Below are 17198 nucleotides of genomic sequence, written 5' to 3' on the forward strand. Positions count from 1 at the left end.
CCCAGCCTGAGGGGCTCCAGCAGCTAGGCCCTCACCCCAGATAGTCCTAACTATCATAGTTGTCACAAAACTCATCTCCAGTCCTTCAACAGGACCCTCCCAAGATTATGCTAATTTTAGGTAAAAAGTCTGAACAAAAGCCACCAACCCCTGAATTTGAAACACACTAATCACTGAACATGAAACCCCACCAATCCCCTAAATTCAGGACTTGAAATCCCACCAGTCCTCACCCTAGAAAGCTCCATCCCAACAACCCCTGTATAAGCACTGTGCTTTTTCCCAATTCCCTGCTGCTGTCTGCTCTCTCCTGGAAGCATAGGCAGTCACTGCTGGATTCATCCAACTATACTTTGCATCCTCCAACAAATCTCTTTCATGAGATGTGCTGCCTGGTGTCTTTCTCGTTAGAAGAAGTCAAGAAGCAATGAAGAGAAGAAGAGAAGAGGAGGAGGCTGAGTTCCTCCTCCACTTGTATCCACAGCTCATCTGGTGATACGGTTCCCTTGGGAGCAGCTGCACTGCCTCTGCTGGCCTCTCGGAGCTGTGTGGTTCCTAGGCTCCTGTGTCTCAGGATGCCCTTCCATTGGGACACTGTCCCACCTCAGAGCTGTGTGGTCCCTGGGCTTCTGAGTTTGATGTCACCCAGGGCACCTTCCCATCTGACCAGAAAGGTCTGCATAGCATTCATTCTTGTACTTAACTACAGTATGAAGCCCTCCTCCAAGGAGCTGTGGGCAGTTAGTCCTTTTAGCTTTTCACAGGAGGGCCACAACCAGGCCTGTATTCTTTACTTTGTTTGAAATTACTGCTCCTTGCTTCCCTGGTTCCTGCCTACTGCTTAAAAAAATGCCCCATGTGTTTATTTCTCATTGGATTTAGACTGAATCAATGTCTTTGGAGATTTAATGATTACATGTAAATCTGTGTTTGCTCTTTTACATTTATTTTTTTCTTTCTTCTCTCTCTGTCTCTCTGTCTCTCTCTCTCTTTCTTTTCTTTCTTTCTTCTGTAGGCAACTATATACTTGTTATGTTTGGGAAGCAAAGAAAGGGAGAAACCCCTACAGAAAGAAAATTGGATAAAGGCTAGGGTTGCTGGTGATGAGCAGGAAGTTCTCTACTGTTTACATCACAGAATAGGAGAGGAGGCTCAATAGATTATTCCATTTGATTCTCTACAGGCCTTCTTGAGCTTCTCAAAGCGCTTCAAAATGATGTCATGAAACACAGCATAAGCATTATGGGTCTCCATGATGATCATCGGATATCCCAGTACTCTGCCTCATTCAGATTTTGCACCAGTTGGTAATAGTCACCCACATGAGGGTGCTTGGCTGCTTCGGTCATTGAATCATCACTCTTTGAGAAGTAATCATGGATTTGAGTATGGAAGCTGTTGAGGCTTGGTCTGTTGCTATGTATCATAATATGAAATACTGTCCCCCAAGGTCTGGCTGTTCCCACAGACGAGGAGATCCTCACATAAACCAAATCATGTTATATAACCTTGCTCCTTGATTTAAAGGTATTGATTGAATAAAGATGCCTACAGTTTATAGTTGTCTATAGAGGAAGAAGAGAGGTAGGCGGATCATCAGTTGCTGGGCTTAGGGCCTGAGCAGAGATCACGAGAAGAGAAGGAGAATGAAAAGAGAGAAAACACCACAGGGTAGGTAAATCATGAGAAGAGGCCATGAGGGCTGGATTAAGAGCAGTTCAGGAAGAACTTAGTCATATATTGGAGTATTGACAGGGAAGTAGATAAAATAGCTTAGAGGGTTGATATCTGCGTAGCTTTTGTGTTGCTAAGGCTTATTATGAATATAAAGGTTTTATGTCTCTTATCTGGGATATAGACTATCTAAGTGGGATAGAAACCCCACAGTAATATCTACTACAGTAGGAAACTGTAGTCTTTTGCGCAAACACCTTCTCCTGGGCAGCCACTTCACAGTGATTCTCCTCGTCTATTGGAGGTATCTGTAGCTGCGACCAGATTAAGATGCTCAATGACATCACTGCTCTCAGGCTTTAGGCACTGCAGGAGGACCACGATCTCCTTGCTGCAGTTCACTGGGCCACAGGAAGGATCTTTGTCTTGACCTTCCCCTTTCTTTGTATCATCCTTCTCTTTTTTTTTTTTTCCTGTTGTTTCTTTCATGCACACATCCTCCACCCCTTTGTGTTTTTCCTTGACTGCATCAGGTACTATGATGCCCAATACAGCCTTTAGAATGTTCTGGTTGGGTTCATTGAGAGCTGGGTCCTTAGAGAATGCATCCAAGGGAAATAGCATCTAATAAGGTTCTTTGTCTTTCTACACAGGTCTTTAAGAAACATATCCAACTTAGCTTAGGCTTTAGGCTAGACCCTGCGTGTGGCCTTGGCCAGCACAGAAAGCTGAGTGTCACATGAGGAGCCTGGAATGGGCAACAGGAAAGAACCCAGAGATAAACAATTCTTGACTCGCAAGTACAACAGAAGAAACACACACACACACACACACACACACACACACACACACAGAGACATACTCAGACAAATGCCCCCCAACTGTTAGCAAAATAACAGGAATCTAGAAACACTGCTCATTGATCTTTCTCAGCTTAATTCCCTTAATAAAAATGACTGACTGAAATGATACAAAAACAGGATCCAACCTGATTCTGCATCCATGAACACACAGTAACGACAAGGATATATGTCAGATTAAGGTAAAAGGATGGGGAATGATATTCCCAACAAATAAGCCTACAAACCAAGCTAGTAGAGTCATTTTACTATCTGAATAAATAGACTTTGAACCAAAAATAATCAGGAGAGGGAAGGACATGTAGCACTCATTGAGAGAAAAATAATCCACCAAGATGAAATTTCAATTCTTAACACATACCCCACACAAAACCCTCCAAAGCAAAAACCACTTCAATAGCTTAAGTCACATAGTGACCCTCATATAGCAACAGCATGAGACTCCAATAACCAACTTTCATCAACAGCTCATCCAGGCAAAAACTAAACATCATCAGAAATACTGGAGCCTAGATAAACTACATGGACCTAATCAATATTCACAGAACATTTCACTCAACATTTTACCCTGATACCTAAACCACATAAATCCAACAAAGAAAGAGAGTTATAGACCAATTTCCATTATGATCATAGGTGTAAAATTACTCAGTAAAATACTTGAAAGCCAAATCAAAAAGATCATTCACCCCAATCAAGTAGCTTCATTCCAGAGATGGAGAGATGGTTCAATATACAAAAATCAGTAAATGTAATCCACCATATAAACAAACTGAAAAGAAAAAAAATGATCATCTCATTAGATGGAGGAAAGGCCTTTTACAAAGTCTAACATCCCTTCATGATAAAGTGCTGGAGAGATTAGGTATAATGAGAACATACCTAAATATAATAAAGTCAGTGTACAGCAAGTCAATAGCTAGAATAGAGTTAAATGGAGAGATACTCAAGGTAATTCCACTAAAATCAGGAACAAGATAAGGGTGTCCATTCTCCGCATACCTATTCAATAGAGATGCTTGAAGTTTTAGCCAGAGCAATAATACAACTGAAGGAGACCAAAGGGATACAGATTGGAAAGGAAGAAGTCAAAAGTGTCTTTATTTGCATATGAGATGATACTATCATAAGTGGTGCTAAACTTCCACTCTTACAGCTGACAAGCATTTTCAGAAAAACAAGCTGAATACAAGGTTAACTCACAAAATCAGTAAGTGTCTTACAGCACAACTGAAAAACAGAAAGAAATCAGGCAGCAACACCTTTCTAAATAGCCTCAAATAATAGAAAGTATCTTGAGGTAACTCTAACAAAGTAAGTGAAAGATTGTATGATACAGACTTTAAAGCAATCAAGAAAGCAACTGAAGAAGGTATCAGAAGACAGAAAGATCTCCCCTGCTCAAGGATTGGTCAATTGACATAGAATGACCAACCTAATAAAAGTAATCTATAAATTCAGGTAATCCCTATCAAAATTTCAACATAATTCTTCAAAGATCTTAAAAGGACAATCCTCAGCCTCATATGGAAACACACACACACACACACACACACACACACACACACACACACACACAGAGAGAGAGAGAGAGAGACAGAGAGAGACAGAGAGAGACAGAGAGACACAATCCTGAATAGTAAAAGACCTGCTCAAAGTCTCACCATTTCCCATTTCAAGTTGAACTACAAAGTTAAAGTAATAAAAGCATCATGGTATTGGCACAAAAACCAGACACACTGATCAAAATAAAATTGAAGAAATAGACATAAATCCACACACGTATGGACATCTTATTTTTGATAAAGAAGCCAGAAATACACACTGAAAAAAGACAGCATCTTCAAGAAGTGGTGCTGTTCAAACTGGAAGGCTGCATGTACAAGAGTCCAAAATAATCCATATGTATCGCCCTGCACAAAATTTAAGTCCAAGTGGATCAAAGACCTCAATATAAAACCAGGTACACTGAACCTGGCAGAAGAGAAAGTGAGGAATATCCTTGAACTCATTGGCACAGGAAAAGATTTTTCTGAAAGAAGACTGAGAGCCCAGGTACTCCAACCAACAACAATAATAAATGGGACTTGATGAAATGAAAAATCTTCTGCACAGCAAAGGTCGCTGTCATTCAGACATAGCAGCAGCCTACAGAATGGGGAAAAGTTTTCCAAAACTCCCACAGCTGACAAAGGCTTTCAGCAAAGTGTTTGTCACTCAATACCCAATAAATGGTTAATATCCAAAACATTCAAAAAAAAAAAAAACCTCAGAGAGCTAGATATCAAGAAAAATGAATAACCCAGTTAATAAACTAGGTACAGTTCTAAACAGAGAATTCTCAAAAGGCAAATCTCAAATGGCTAGGACACACTCAAAGAAATGGTCAACATGCCTAGTCATGAGGGAAATTCAAATCTAAACTACTTTGAGATTCTATCTTACACCTGTCAGCATAGCTAAGATCAATAACACAGTGACAGCTTGTGCTAGGTGTGCAGCAAGGGGGACACTCCTTGCTTTGCAGGTGGGAGTGTAAGATTGTACAGCCAATGTGGAGATCAGTATGTCGGCCTCAAAATCCACCTATATCATTCTTGGGCATATACTACAAAGACCCTTTATCCCAACAAAAAGACACATGCTCAAACATGTTCAATGCTATTCTATTCAAAATAGCCAGAAATTTGAAACAACCTAGTTATCCCTAAACAGAAAACTATATATAGAAAATATGGTACATTTACACAATGGGGGTCTTACTTAGCTGCTAAATGCATGAAATCATGAAATTTTCAGGCAAAAGGATGAAACTAGAAAAAAAGCATCGTGACTGAGATATCCCAGACTCAGAAAGACAAATATGGTATGTATTAACTTAATTCAGTGACAATCAAACTACAATCTATAGAGCCACAAATATTGGGTATAGAGTAAAGGACAACAGCAGAAAGATCTCATTAGTAAAGGGAAATAGAATAGATAGTTATAGATGGATGACAGAGTCAAAACCAGGGTTCAAGAGGAAAGAAGAGAGGAGTTTGAGTGAGGAAGTTCATTGACAGGAAAAAGTAAGCGCCATTGGAGGGGTAGTATGGAAACCTAATGCAGTAGAAGATATATATATATATATATATATATATATATATATATATATATATACACACACACACACACACATACAAAATCAGTAAGAGTCCTACAACACAACTGAAAAACATAAAGAAATCAGGCAACAACACCTTTCTAAATAGCCTCAAATAATAGAAAGTATCTTGGGTAACTCTAACAAAGCAAATGAAATATCATATGATACAAACTTTAAAACAATAAAGAAACAAGCTGAAGAAGATATCAGAATGCAGAAAGATCTCCCGTGCTCATGGATCGGTAGAACTGATGCAGAATGACCATCGTAATAGAAGTAATCTACAGATTCAGGATAATCTCTATCAAAAGTTCAACACAGTTCTTCACAGATCTTAAAAGGACAGTTCTTAGCTTCATATGGAAACACACACATACACACAGAGAGAGAAAGAGAGGGAAACCCAGGTTAGCCCGTATATACATATACATAAGCATACACATATGCATACGCATACACATATACGAAGGCAATCTAAATGAAATCATCAAATGACAAAGGAGACAGAGCCCTCTCTTGCCACTGAGTGAAACTTTCAGGCCCAAGATTGCGCTGCATCTAATTGAGTTGTTGACCACACAGGGCTTCCATGGGAATCCCTAAACATCCCAGGCCATTGTGAAGAGTATTGGTCACAATGTCTCCACAAACAGACAGCATGCCCACATTGCTGAAGACGACACCTACACAATTCATTGAATGTGGAGAAGTTGAGCTCGTGTCACATAGAGCCTTCATCCCTACATTCTAGCATCTTTGGTACTGGAAAGTACTTTGCAGGCCACCAAGAGAGAAACACAAGCAGCAGCCCAGCCACAAACCCTCATGGCATTCCGCTATGCTCAAAGATCAGTTTCTTGCTCAGCAGTCATTAAAGAGGCTTCCTCTGCGCAGATGGAAGCATATACACAGAACCACAGGCAGACATTATACAGAGAATGAGAGACCTTGGAGCATGCAGCCCTAAATGGGTAGCAATGTGAAAATGTTGGGTATAGTTGGTTCAGTTACTTTCCAGTCCTAAAGATTAGTTTTCTTTCATATTTTTCTGCATAAAAGTATAAAGATGGTGTTTTCTTTCATAGTTTTTTGCATAAAAGTATAAAGCTTTGCCAGGCAGTGGTGGCGCACACCTTTAATCCCAGCACCTGAGAGGCAGATGCAGGCAGATTTCTGAGTTTAAGGCCAGCCTGGTCTACAGAGTGAGTCCAGGACAGCCAGGGTTACACAGAGAAACTCTGTCTTGAACACCCCTCCCCCCAAAAATGTATAAAGTTTTAAAACTTTACAATGTTTACAATTAATTTCTAACGCTATAAAACAATGCTTTAAATATAATATCTAGCATGATTATACTGTTATACATAATTTCAAAAATATTTTCACATGGTAAAAATTCATATTTTAAAGCAATCACACCATGGCCATAGTATGCTGGTACACAATATAGATAATTTGGATCATTTTGCTCTTATATGGGCTTTTATGCATTATTTGTCATTAGTTTTGTAATCTCTGACCCATCATTTTACTTTTGAGTTTCAGTTTCTTCATTTGCAAGATGAAGATAATAATGGTTCCCACTTCGTCAGGTTATCATGACACAGTCAGTATGATTCCTGACGAGGACTGACACAGTAATAGACGGCTGTGAAAATTCTTTTTCTTCTTAAAATTTTAGTAAGGTCTTATTTTCACAAAGGAAGCCTCCAGAGGTCAAGGACCACATTTATATGGGCGTTTCAGGAAAATGTTCTACATTATACAATGTACCGGATGAAGGCTCTGATCAGTGCTATTCAAGTGTGTAATCCGCAGCTTTCCGCATTCACAGGCAAGTTGGGTTGGTAGAACACAAAGTAGCGATAAATTCAGAGATCCCACAGAAGAACTTAGTAGCCTTTCAGTGGTCTGATACCTGTTTTCCTGAAATGATTGCCCTGCCTTAATCAAACTTACCCATTGTTATTTAGTTGGAAAAGTAGATTTCTGTGATTACCAGCATGCTATTGATTAGCACCCAAAGGACCACTCTGTTTGGGAGGAGGGGATTTCTGATGATGTAACAGGAAGGGGCCCTTACCTTTAGGTGGGCAGCATTGGGACACTGTTGAGCATGGAAAGTTATCTGCAGCTCTTTAGATGCTTGTATCCCTATCTCTCGCTTGTACAAGAACCCTCCTGCACATATAGACACAGCTTTGGATTCCTACATATACAAGAAGCCAGAATCATTGGCACAAGTAAACCTCCACAATCCTAAGATGGTCTGCTATCTTTACTATACAGTTTTTCTGAAACCGTATGCCTGTTATACAACTTAAATTCCCAGTAAAATATACCTTTAAAAAAAACGATCTCCTCAGCCGGGCGGTGGTGGTGCACGCCTTTAATCCCAGCACTTGGGAGGCAGAGGCAGGTGGGTTTCTGAGTTCGAGGCCAGCCTGGTCTACAGAGTGAGTTCCAGGACAGCCAGGACTATACAGAGAAACCCTGTCTCGAAAAACCAAAAAAAAAACAAAAACAAAAAACAAAAAAAAACAAAAACAAAAACAAAAACCAACCAACCAACCAACAAACAAAACAAAACAAAAAAAAAAAACCCGATCTCATAGACACTTGAAATTATTGTGGTTCATTGTAGCCATAGCTCAAGTACATATCTGCAGCTATAATCTTAAAAATTAGATATATACTTAAATCTTGTTTATGTATCAAATCCATACCAAAGCAATTTACACATTACCTATCAACTGTATTTGTCTGTGTTTCACACACGGAAGATCAGAGATTAGATCCTAATTGTCATCATCTGCTTTGTTTCTAAGACTCTCATCTCCTGGGGATCCTGGAAAGGGATGAAGAGAGCACGCCACGTGGAGCTCCCTAGGCCTCAGTGTGTTCCTCTTTCTTTCTTTTTTTAACATCTTTTATTTTTTATTAGATATTTTCTTTATTTACATTTTAAATGTTATCCCCTTCCTCGTTTACCCTCAGAAAACCCCCTATCTCATCCCCTCTCTCCCTGCTCACCAACCCAACCAGTTCTGCTTCCCTGTCCTGGCATTCCCCTACACTGGGGCAACTAGCCAAACCCAGACACTATTGTGGATGCTAACCAGTGCTTACTGACAGGAGCCTGATATAGGTGTCTCCTGAGAGGCCCTGCCAGTGCCTGACAAATACAGAGGTGGGGGTGTTTGTAGTCAACCCCTGGACTCAACACAGGGTCCTTAATGGAGGAGCTAGAGAAAGATCCCAAGGACCTGAAGGGGTTTGCAGACCCATAGGAGGAACAAGAGTATGTACCAACCAGTATCCCGGAGCTCCCAGGGACTAAACCACCAACCAAAGAGTGCACACAGAGGGACCCATGGCTCCAGCTACATATGTAGCAGAGTATGGCCTTGTTGGACATCAATAAGAGGAGAGGTCCTTGTTCTGTGTTTCTCTTTTCAATCGACTGGTCTCTGCAACTGACTTTTGGAACATAGAATGAGATCTTGCAATGTTTGTAGTTGACTGAGGCTTTTCTTCTTCCTCTTAGGGGTTAGAATAATCTTTAGTTTCCATGATCTTTTATCTGCATCTTTTATTTTATCCTCATTTTTTCTCTTTTGCTCTTTTGCTACTGCTATTATCACAATTATGACATTCTTATAAAACTTCAAATATTAGAAGCTAGTTATATATTATATTATAGTATTGGACAACCTTGTGGTTACCAATTTGTCCTAGTGTTTCTATGATAAAAAGCAACTTGGGGAGGAAAGGGCTTATTTCAGTTTACAGGTTATAATCCATCACTGAGGGAAGTCAGGGCAGAAACTCAGGACAGAAACCTGGAGGCGGGAATTGAAGCAGAGGCCATAGGGGACTGATGTTTACTAGTTTGCTCCTAGAGGCTTGATCAGAGGCCTGATTTCTTATACAATCTAGGACCCTCAAGGCTACCATTGCCCACAGTGAGCTGGGTCCTCTACCACATCCTTCATTAATCAGGAAAACAACCCACAGACTTGTCTATAGGGCAGTCTTACAGAGGCATTTTCTCAATTAAGGTTTCCTCTCCCCCAGATACATCCAGGTTGATGTAATGTTGGAAAAAAGAAAGAGCAGCTTACCTCTGGGTGAAAACTTGAATTCCCAGTCTGCTGCTGAGAGGTTGAGAGTGAGCCAGGAGGCCCTCCTCAAGCCTGTGCACTGTCCACTGCTGCTTTCAATCTTCCTGCAGGGAAGGATGAGCTTTGCGATGCCCCCAGGAAGAAGCCTATATTCCCCCTGCCCAGTGCAGCTGGGTCATTGATAGGTATGGAATTACCATACCTCATTGAGATCAATTTTAAGTATGAAAAATAAAGCTTATATTGCTGAGGTCATATGTTTTAATTGCCAATGGGGTACAGCCAGATAAACACCAAAATAGTACCTTATACTTAAAATCCTTATAGTGACAACAATGTTCTTGTACGCATTAATACATATTTAAAAATAGAAATGCATTAAAACTAAATAGAAACCAATTATGATTCTATTGCTGAGGTTTGCACATTGTTAAAAACATATACTTCATTATCAATTTCCAGAATTTAATCTAGTTTCTATGACAACGATCAACTTTTGTATGCTTCTTTTATTTTTTGTATGCCCTTTTGAAACTTAAAATTATAGCATGGACATATGTATTGTCAAATATTCTTTCAGAGCCTCATTTTTGTTTGTTATTTCGCTATTGTTATTTTTGTTCTGAAACAGAATCTCATATACACTAACTGATAATATGGCTGGACACACTAACTGATAATATGGCCAGGGATAATTTGGGCAACTCCTGATTTTTCTGCCTTCTCCTTCCTGCCACTGCACTGTTACAATGGGTGTGTACCTCCATGCATGGCTCCAGATAGAGATTTTTCTATACACATGCTTGCTTCCCCTTTGAATTAACAGAAATTTATCTACTTAAGTATCTATCATTGAGGGTTAAAATTATTATTGAGTATTTACATCACTAATTTTTAAACTGCTCTTAATGTACATCTGTGATTATTTCTCTTACTAGAAGTGCCATTATAAACCATCATTTAAAAATGTCATAAGCATTCCTAAATTCTTGGTCTGTTTTCTGAAATTGACAAATATCATAAAAGACAGTCTTTCTCCCTCTCCTCCTCTCTCTCTCTCTCTGTTTCTGTCTCTGTCTCTCTTTATCTCTCTCTTTCTCTTTCTCTCTCTCTCCCAGGATGTTAACATTTAAATATTCTTATAATATTAATACTAGTGAAATCATACCTTTCACTAACAAATCACCCATTTTTTTTGTTAATTTACAAAGCCTGTAAAGAGTTAAGGCAACCATATTTTAATTTTTTTCCTCCTCTTGTTTTAAACCCAAAACATTTATGCCCCCTACCAAGTGCTTCATTGTTGTTTCTTTAAGGTTGGCATTTTTCTGTTCAGTATTTGAAGATAGGAAAAGGAATAGCTGAATTTGGGTTTTAGCAGGAAAGAAGCAGAGGCATTCTGTGTTAGATGAGACTTTGTAGTCACTCTTGGGAAAGGTCAGTAAAGTTGGAAGTCAGCGTGGTCTCTAGAGAAGATTGTGGGCATCCACTTACCATGAAGCAAAAAGGAAGTATCGTAACTTGAGCAATTGACCTTTGCTAAGAGGCACCTATATATGGACCCTGATTCCTTCTTGTGGCCCCCGTTTTGTACCCACTTGTGTTACAGTAAGTACTGAGTATTCCTCTACCAAGATTTATTCCAAACCCACCACAGACTAGCAGCAGTGCCTCATCAGGGCTTGGCCACACAGCAACGTCATTGGATGGGCAGGCGTCACGATTTTACCACCTATTTTTAATTTTATATACCTTGGGAAATGAAGAGTGAGGGGGTCTAATGCGTATTAACATGGAGACTATAGTTCAACATATTAACAAAGGAGGCATGCATGCACTCTGAGAGTATATCTGAGCAGCTGTTTGTGTTAGGCACACTTTGTGAGCTGCACCAGATGGTAAAAGCCAGAGTTATCTCCTCAGCTCAGTTCTGACAAGGACTGCCAGGTAGATTCGCAGTTATCTGTGTGCAAATTTTACCTTGGTAGCAAAGGGACAGAAACCAGCTGCCTTTTCTGCCACAGACGGACTACAGTACAAATCTGGCATCTGGAGATTGTTTCCCCTCTTATCAGTAACTCTTCTATTGACAGTCCTGTGCAAAATATATAAGAAAATTAGAAACAGAAAGTCTTAAGCTGTTTAAAATATTTTGGGATATTTAAGCACATTTGTTAAAAATATGAGAGTAGCCACATTTAATAAGCTTATACTAAAATAATAACTGTCACAGAAAAATGAAACATTCATCACCTAAGCCAGATATTGGGGCTCGAGTCTGTAATCCTAGCATCCTGGGAGAGGCTGGGGTAGGAGTGTCAACCCTGAGTTTAAGGGTGAGCTGGGCTCTAAAGTCAGACCTCAGAAAAAAAAAAAACACAGTGGGAGCTGGAGAGGGGGCCAAGCAATGAAGTGCACTCTGGTGCTCGTGCAAGGTCCCTGAGTTACGTTCCCAGCACCCAGGCAGGACCGCTCACAACTGTCTGTAGTTCCAGGTCCAGGAGACTGGGTGGGGGCCCCTTTCTGGCATCCACAAGCACCTACACTCACACGAGCACCCACCACACACAGAGGCCTGCACAGACACATCATTCTAAAGGTAAACCTTAGGAAACCCACAAATTAAAAGAATGCTAACAGAAACTAAACCTAGAAAACATTGATTGCAAAGTAAAATATAAAATAAAGAGTTAAAAAGGACACCTATTTGGGGGCTGGAGAGATAGCTCAGCAGTTAAGAGCACTGACTGTTCTCCCAGAGATCCCAAGTTTACTTCCCAGTAACTCAGATGGTCGCACATAACCATCCATAATGGAATCTGATACCCTCTTCTGGTGTGTCTGAAGAGAGAGACAGTGTATTCACATACACAAAATAAACAAATACAAACAAACATACATACATGCGTACACACATACATGCATACATACAAATAAATATATCTTTTTAAAAATTAAAAGAAAGAAAGGGTGGATAGAAACCCCTCTCCATCTGTTGTTTTAATAAAAAAGGACACATATTTTATCATACTGCATTTAGTATATTTGAGCAATAGTAATAAATAAAATTATTGCAATAATTATGCTGAAAGTACTTTTAATTTAAAATGTATAATATATTTTATAATATAGCTATAAAAATATAAACATTTTACACCTATACCTATAAATACCTATAAAAATACAGGTATATTTATAATAACCTATAAAATTTATAATATATTCCACATGTTCACATATTCATATATAATAAATGACATGCACATATTGGTATGAAATTATAGAGAATATTTCATATATTATATGTATGTATATATGACATATGAGAGAACATTACAACAGAGGCTTGGAAACTTGATCCGCTGGAGAACTGGAAATCAGTATGAGAGACTATTCTCTGTACACAGATAACTGAGGGCTGAAGACATATGGGATGACTTGTTTAGACGAGAAAGATTGCATAGTGCTTCTGTCTGTTGTCTATTGGGATCCATCACAGGATGGATCTCTGGGAGCACAGTGGGTAGAATCTATACAGGAAGCCAAGGGGTGGGGTAGGGGGAGATACAAAAGGCTCCCTGTCGCGCGGAGTCCTCGGATTCCAGTCTAACACTGCCATGCCTTAGTCGTCTAGTCTATGCTCACACTCCATAGAAATAATGCCCATTTTTTTTTTTTGCCATTAATTTGGAGGATTTCTGATCTTATGTGTGCATAAGAGCTGCCTACCTCTGTACCTACATGCAGTCAGCACTAACCAATGCCGGTTTGGTTTTCGATTTTCTCTTGGCATTTACTTGGTGTTAACAGGTCCAAAAGAGACAAATGGGGCCCCTCTAGCTGTCTGGTGTCTGTTAGCATACCAAAACACGCTGGCCTTCAGGCTCACTCGTCCCTGGGGCTCCTCTCAGAAATTCTCTCCTAGCCTCTACTCTATACTTCCCCAATTCACTGGCTTCTCTTTCCACAGCTTCTCATTCCTATATAACCCTGACATTTCAGTTGTGCACTCTGTTCTCTCTCTCTCTCTCTCCTCAGCCTATTGGCCCACTATCTCTACCTCCTCTCTCTGCTCTGGATTCTTTCAAATGCCTCTGGCTGTATTCTCCCTCATCACTGCAATAAGTATCCTCCCTTTAACCATACTTTGGAGGGGTCATGTCCTTACTTTATACAATTGTGAAGCTATATTTCCTGGTAACCATTAGAGGAAATTTAATTTCATTGTACATAGGAATAACTCTCCCAGCTCCTTTGTTTTATTTTCATTCTAAGGTGATGCAAGCTGGTATTTATTCTGATTCGTATGGAATAAATGGTGGATATATTTCTATTTGGTAGTCAGAGTTACAAAGGATTTATATCCGTGAAGGGCTCCAAAATCCTTGATGATTTATTTTATCCATGATTTTAGTGCATCTTGCATCTTAAATCCCTTTACTGGACACCATATCCCGTTTATTCTTTCTTTGCTATTTATTAACTTATCTTGCTTTATGAAAACGTCCCTTCTCTTTCATCTTGCCTCTGCATCTCTGCACCCAACCCTATTGTGTGCAAGACACTATTTTTAGAGCATCTGTTCTTCAGACAGAGCCCTGCTGGCACACAGTGCTGCCCACCTACCAAGAGACCTTGAAAACATCTTATATAGGCTTTTCCAGTTTACCTGCAGGTGCTAAGAAATTCATATTTTTCTCAGCCCCAAGGATCCAAATGCAATTCAGGGAGGCAAGCCTTTAACTAAGCTTCCTGCTTAATTACCGCTGCCAGTCAGTCATCTGTCCACAGACTTGGTGCACTGCCTTTGGCTTCTCGCGTACTAAACCCAGTCTAAATGGAGACAGGGTAGCAGACGAAAGCAGGGATGGTAGCAAGCTGATCAGCTTAGCTCCATTTTGAAATTCTTGGATGTCCTGTTCCCACTCAAGCCTCAGCCGTTTCCTGGAAATATTCTCTCCTGGAGACATTGATAACATCCTGTGAAACCTTTCTGTCTGCTTCTTGTCAGGAAGTCTATTCTAACCTGAGTTCTATTTCTTTTCCTGGAATCAAACAATGTCTTTTTAAAATATATATATATATATATATATATATATATATATATATATATATATATATATATTTCTGAAGTAGCAGGGATTGAACCCATTTAAAAACAAATCCAAAGACCAACAATGCCATAGTTGGAATCTCAGCTCCATGATCCAGTGAGCACGTGAGCAGGACGGAGGAAGTATCTGCTACAACCTACTGCTTCCTCAGCTGGGAGAACTCAAATTCCATTTCCAAGGCATATTTCAACAGACTGGCCTTGCTTATAAACAAATAATTGTTTATAAGATACTAGTATTACATCTTTTTAAAAGTTCATTTCCAGTGCTATATTAGGCTAAAATATCTAGTTTGGGGTGGGGGAAGGGAGGGATCTAGGTAACATCTTGCATTGTTAGATCTAAAGTCAGAGCTCCCAAGCCTGTCTGTACTGCAGAAACATTTGGAGGAGGTGTTTCAGACGTTTTTGAGAGCCAAAGGAACAGGGAGTTTGCTGTGTGACCATGTCTTCTAAAAATGTCCATTGCTAAGCCCATACAGCTTCACCACCATGGCGGCCTCATCGTGAGATGAACAAGGAGGACAATATCAGGCAGGCCAACACGAACAAGGACACAGAACTGCAGACAACTAAGGAATGCCCAGAATGGGCACAACAGCCTTCCCCAGGGCCTTGTACACCAACTGGTTATCCAACCAGTGGTCAGCCTTGAAAACAAATATACAAGGACATTATACAATCAGAGTGGGGTTGTGGGTGTTTATATATTTAGGAATCCCCTCGACACACAATAATTAAACACAAAAGAAGCCATGAATTTGAAAGAGAGCAAGGTGGTACACTGGAGAGTTTGGAGGCAAGAAAGGGAAGGGAGGAAGAATATAATCTCAAAAAAACAAAAGAAAACAAAACAAAAAACCCCAAACACCAAACCAACAACAAAAACAATAAACAGAAAACAACAAATGAACAAATTAAAAATAAAACAACCCAACTATTTAAAACAGGATTTTTTTTCCCCAGAAAGCTGGATATAACTTCACAAAAATATGTAAGGGGGCAGGAGGGAGGTGTTTGAGAATCAAGTCCAAATGTTTCATTGGGCAGCACCGTTTGCAAGGGTTTCTGAACGCCTGGGTTTCCTCCAGCTCCGGGGTGAGTCCAAGCCTGTTTGTTCCTCCTGCCCTACTGGTGTAGCTTTCTCAGAGAGTGACCTCCATCCCTCTTCTACACCTCGTCCTCATACACCCACACAGTAGATAGAAAGCAATGCCAAGGTTGAATTATAAAAAGAAACATGAATAGCAGTGGGTTTCCTGTGCACACTAAGGCAGACATCTTCTCTGACACAGCTGTTCTTAGGCCATTTGGGGCAGGTGACTTAAGATGATGCCCTTGCTTCTTCTCTGACATGGCGTCTAGATCCTGTTTGAGCCTTGTTTGGCCCTGTGACTCTGCCTCATCATCTTACTCAAGGATCTCAGAGTCATTACTAGGAGGAAGAAATACCTCCCATTGAGGAAGATCCCTGAGTAGTTCTGAGATATGAGTGCCTTGGGCCTTCAGCCTACTGCCTGGTTCTAAACCCCTGATGCTTTCTTAGAGCTTCTATTCCCAGTTTCTGCCCTCCAAGTTGCAAAACTGCATGTTTTCAAAAGCCTTTGTGCTTATTTCTTCCTCTGAATGAAGCCAGTTCCTAATATAGATGGCTACCCAGTTTCTTGATAGTCAGCGACCCACAGGGAGCAACCAGACTGTCAAAATGGTTTTGTTACCTTTGAAAAGGCTGAGTGCTATGTGTTCAGGCTTGACTCCAATTCGCAGTGTAGCTGAGTCTGTTCTTGAACTCCTGATACTCCTGACTCTACCTCCCAAGTGCTAGCATAATAGTTGTGAATGAGCACAGAGTTTGGGGGTTTTATTGTTTTTGCTTTTTGCTTGTTTTATTTATTTATTTATTTATTTATTTATTTATTTATTTATTTATTCTCATTTTTTTATTCATATATATTCTTTATTTACATTTCAAATGATTTTCCAGAACAAGGGGCCACTCCTTCTTTCTTCTTGGATATCATTTGATATGTGGATTGTGTCTTGGGTATTCCAAGTTTCTAGGTTAATATCCACTTATTAGTGAGTGCATACCATGAGTGTTCTTTTGAGACTGGGTTACCTCACTTAGTATGATGTTCTCCAGCTCCATCCATTTGTCTAAGAATTTCATGAACTGATTGTTTCTAATGGCTGAATAGTACTCCATTGTATATATACCACATTTTTTAAATCCATTCCTCTGTTGAGGGATGCCTGGGTTCTTTCCAGCTTCTAGCTAT

The 17198-nt window shown here is 39.9% G+C and overlaps 1 pseudogene; it reads right to left on the reverse strand.

The window, feature by feature from the left end:
- Window positions 1–1152: 1152 nt before the first annotated feature.
- On the reverse strand, window positions 1153–14776 carry LOC127691975 (proteasome activator complex subunit 1-like; annotated as a pseudogene).
- Window positions 14777–17198: the final 2422 nt, after the last annotated feature.

This window comes from Apodemus sylvaticus, chromosome 9 (assembly GCF_947179515.1).
Source record: "Apodemus sylvaticus chromosome 9, mApoSyl1.1, whole genome shotgun sequence".
NCBI lineage: Eukaryota > Metazoa > Chordata > Mammalia > Rodentia > Muridae > Apodemus > Apodemus sylvaticus.